This window comes from Mus caroli, chromosome 18 (genome assembly GCF_900094665.2).
Source record: "Mus caroli chromosome 18, CAROLI_EIJ_v1.1, whole genome shotgun sequence".
Lineage (NCBI taxonomy): Eukaryota > Metazoa > Chordata > Mammalia > Rodentia > Muridae > Mus > Mus caroli.
In genome coordinates, this window is record NC_034587.1 from 7,586,686 (window position 1) to 7,591,556 (window position 4,871).

Consider the following 4,871-nt stretch of genomic DNA (forward strand, 5'->3'; position numbering starts at 1 on the left):
AGGCCAGCCTGGTCTACAAAGTGAGTGCCAGGACAGCCAGGGCTACACAGAGAAACCCTGTCTCGAAAAACCAAAAAAAAAAAAAAAAAAAAAGCTCAGAAGGATGGAAAAGCCTTCCTGTGGCTTTGTTAAATGTGCATGTCAGCTATGTGTGCAGTGTTTAGGAATGATTGACCAGTGTGTGCAAAAACTAGCAACTGCAGCTTCGTGTTTTAAAGGTCGTTTACATCCTGAGACTGCTCCCCTGCAGTCTCCTATAGAGACTCCCTAACTCGTTCCCTGTACGGAATTGATTGTCCAGCTCCATCAGAATGCACACAACCCACGGAACAGTAGCGTATCTGTGTACAGGTCTGCCGTTTCTTCAGTATCTGCTCTTTCTTCACGCTTGACAACACTCGTCAGGTCAAGGTGTCAAGCCATGCAGGACATCTGACATTGGGAAATGAGGTCCAAACCTCAGTCTTCATGACGGCACATCTGTGACTCTTTGCCACTAGATGACTGTATGAATGAAAAGGAAGTTGATGAATCAGAGCAACGTTCTTGAATAGCCTTGTGCGTGGAGATTGTTTGTTGGCCATTCAGCAAGACTTATTTTTACCATGTTTATTTTGATAGCAGCTGAGGATTTACTCTGATCATCTTAACCCTATTGAAACATCTAGCGCTGGGCGTGGTGGCGCACGCCTTTAATCCCAGCACTCGGGAGGCAGAGGCAGGCGGATTTCTGAGCTCGAGGCCAGCCTGGTCTACAGAGTGAGTTCCAGGACAGCCAAGGCTACACAGAGGAAACCCTGTCTCGAAAAACAAACAAACAAACAAACAAACAAACAGACAAAAAACCAAACAGACACATCTAGCATTGAATGCTCACCTTATCACTAAATATGTGTATATGGTCTACTTTGTTGCCAAAACTTCACTTTTTTTCTGGTTTGTCAGTTTTATGGAAACCTGAGGGAATCAAATAGCAAAAGCAAACAGAAATACCTTTCTTCTCCAAACATGAGTCAGACCAAGCAGGGAATTTTTTATTTTTTTTTTGGAGATAGGGTCTCAGTCCAGACTGGCCTCCAACTCTCTCTGTAGCCATGACACTGAGACTTTTTCTAAGACCAGAGATATATGTCTGATTTTAGATGTTTGAACAGTGAAACATAAAGGTTTGCTGTAACTTGACTTTTGCTGCTTTTCTAGGTTCTTTTCCCTTCTCTCCCCTCTAACCCCCAATCCTAGGTAGGAAAGGAAGAAAGGTAAAGGGGAAGGGGTACTGATCTCATTAGACAACTTCGTGCTGATTAGGGGTATTGGTTCCTTGAGGCAAGTTGATCTTCGTTGTCAGGATCTCTCCAACAAGCAACCAGCAACAGACCACCACCTCTCTTGGGGCTCTGACATTTATATTCCCTCTGAATAAAATTCCCAGAATTTCAAAAGTAAACTATTGTCAGCTGGCAATATCAGGCCCCAGCCAGAGCATGAGACAAATCATAGTTAGCTGTGGACAATCTGAAGCAGCCCCATGTCCCAATCCCACACCTGGGATTAAAACAGAAACATATTCAAATAACATGTCTGTGTTTTTACAGAAACCAAAATTTCTACTACAGTTCATAATACTTTTGGTTCAAATTTTAAATTATACATTAAAAAACAAGTGATTACCCATTTGTACATAGTCTGCACTAACTGGACTCTAAGGAGAGAAGGAGGAGGAGGAGGGAGAGGAGGAGGAAGAGGAGGAGGAGGAGATCCATTAAATTTGGAGGGAGACAAAGTTGCAGAGATGGAGGGGAAAATAGCCATCATTTATCGCAACCTGGTTTCTGTAAAGGCATGACAGCTCTTGTTTACTCTTGAGGAATCTGGATGTCACAAAAGGACTCTCTCCCAAAACTCTTTCCCAGTAGACCTCCAAAGCCTGGGATTCTACTAATCACTCTGAAATCCCACAGATCACCAGTACGTAACTATCCGATGAAGCCACGTTCCACTGCCTCCCAGAAGCAAGCAGCTTCTCTCAGCTGGCAGCTATGGCATGGTGTGTGATGGGTGCTAGGGCAGGGAAGCTAGAAGATCTGATTAGAGTCACCACCCAGCATAGAATATGGAAGCAGGGAGCCAAAGACAGTCGCCTTATGTCATAGCTTTGCCTAGAGCTTTCTCTGTGCATCTTCATAATTTCAAAGAAGTCAATAGAGTTCTTTTCCCACTCCTTTGGTTTTGGGACAGTAGCTTCTATGTAGCCCTGATTTCCTGTAACTTACTATGTAGGCCAGGCTGGCCTTGAACTCAGAGAGATCTGCCTGTTTCACCTCAACTTTGTTTTGTTTTTTCTCTGTCTCTGTCTCTGTCTCTGTCTCTCTCTCTCTCTGTCTCTGTCTCTGTCTCTGTCTCTCTCTCTCTTTCTTTCTCTCTCTCTCTCTGTGTATCTGTTTCTCTGTCTCTCTCCTTTTTTTTTTTTTGAGACAGGTTCTCATATATTCTAGACTGGCCTCAAATTGTGCTAAAGATGACCTCAAACTTTTGATTCTCCTGCCCTGCCTCCAAAGTTTTGGATTAAAAGCACAAACCCCAGTCCAGTTTTGCACAGTATTTTGTGTGGTGCTCTTATTTCTTTCTGTTTAAGAGTGTGTATGAGCCCAGCTTCCTCTGCAGGTCCTGCCCCACTTCCAGCGTATTTAGGGGACTTCCAGGAAAGGAAGATCGTGGCTGCACATGATGAATGGCTTTCCTTAAACAGGTCACTGGTTCTCACATGGAACACTTCTCCCAGACGGGGAAATCTGTACTGCCCTGAACAAAACAACAGGAATGTAAGCAATAATAGCCCTCAGCTGACTTCAGCAAAAATGAAAGAAAGTTGACATCATGTTTGATGAACCCTTCAGGGCGATTTTTGCTGCCTTGTTCTCTTTTCCTCTTGTGTGACCTTACCCTTGTTTGGAAGGCTCATTATTCTGTTTCTTTGTGTTATATCCATGGCAAAGTGAAATTGCTCTTTTTTTCCCCCACTAGAAAATTTCTAAGTTGGTCTCATTTTTAAAGATTTATTTTAATTGTGTGTGCACACATGTGTGTTACTCTTGGAGGCCAGAGACATCAGACCCCCTGAAGCTAGAGTTGAAATGTTTATGAGAGCTTGGTGTGGGTGCTGGGAATTGACCTCCTCTGGAAGATCAGTATGCCCCTTAGCAGCTCAGCCATTCACGGTCTCCAGCCCTATAAATTCATCATTTTGGAGGACACGTATTCATCTGCTGTTTTCTCCCATGAGCAAATGGTGCAGAGCAAACAACCCTAATGGGACTTCAGATTTAACTGCACATTTTGTATAGAAGTTCCTATAGCTTAAGAATGAGGGAAGTTGTTCTTGAGACAGATTCCTTAACATTAAAAAGCTAAAAACAAGAGAGGGCTGTGCTCTATGTCTAGCAGAGGAAATGGATGGCACTTCAAGTACATGGGATATGGTGCTGGATGGCCCTGGAACACACTCTGTAGGCCACACTGGCATTGTACTTTGGGTTGTCCTCCTGCCTCCACCACCTGAATGCTGGGATGACAAATGTGCCACTATGCTTGGCTTAGAGGAGCTATTGATGTGTAATAAATCTTTTTTGTTTATGGGGAAACGTGTGACCACGGAGGCCAGGAGAGGGTGTCAGATCCCCTGGAGTTGGGCTTACAGGTGCTTGTAAGTTACCTTATGTGGATGCTGGGAACTGAACTTATGTCCTCTGGAAGAGCAACAAGTGTTTTTAACCAGAGAGCCAACTTTCCAGCCCAGCCCCTAACAATTATAAATCTTAAAAGCTGTGTATGAAGCTATATATGAAGATCATTGTCTGTAGTGTTGAATCATGTATTATGACCGATCCTGGAATTCCTGGTTTTAGTTTGGAGTCTTATCTAAAACCTTCCTTATGGTCATAGTCATCAACTTATCTCACAAGCATGAAGGGAAATCTGTGTGCTGATACCATGTCACTAGGAATACAAAGATGAATGAGACATGTTGGGTACCTTTCAGATCTCATAGACATGGCAGCCAATAAACATACTGATGGTGATTTAGGGTGTCTTTTTGAGACTTGCCCCACATGTGGATTGACTCTCAACAGGTTTTTGGGTTACTGTTTCTGCCTCTTTATCCATAAAACAGAGGCAGAATTGTGAAGGGATTGTCTGTGGGGCTGGCCAGGCTGGGACTTGGGCTGGAGAACTAGCTTGACCATCCTCTGGCCAGACTTCTGAGGTCTCCAGACCTTGGTTTCTTTCTCAGATGCTCTGGATAACAACAGAAGGTAACTCACAGAACTCCCTGGACCACTGCGGGAAAACGTGGAGATAAGAGGCATAGAGCTTGGCTCACGGCAAGGGTCTGCTGTGATGGATACTCCTATCTCTGGCACCTGGGGAAACATTTTCATATCTATAATTATTGGCACATTTGTCGTTGTGAGGATAGCATATTGGAAGGGAACAAACCATTTCCTGCTCTTGAATCAGACGGTTTAGTATTGTAGTATTGAATGCAGACCCAATGCTTCGGCTAACACTATTCAAGATGGTGAAGAAACTGTGATGTTTAAGATCCCTCTAATTTAGCCGGGCGTGGTGGCGCATGCCTTTAATCCTAGCACCCGGGAGGCAGAGGCAGGCGGATTTCTGAGTTCGAGGCCAGCGTGGTCTACAGAGTGAGTTCCAGGACAGCCAGGGCTATACAGAGAAACCCTGTCTCGAAAAAAACCAAAAAACAAAAAAAAAAACCAAAAACGTTCTCATTTGTGAATTCCACACTTGCAAATTTTCTACATGCCCACATTTATCACACCCACTGATTTTCCAGTCACTACAAGTATGCA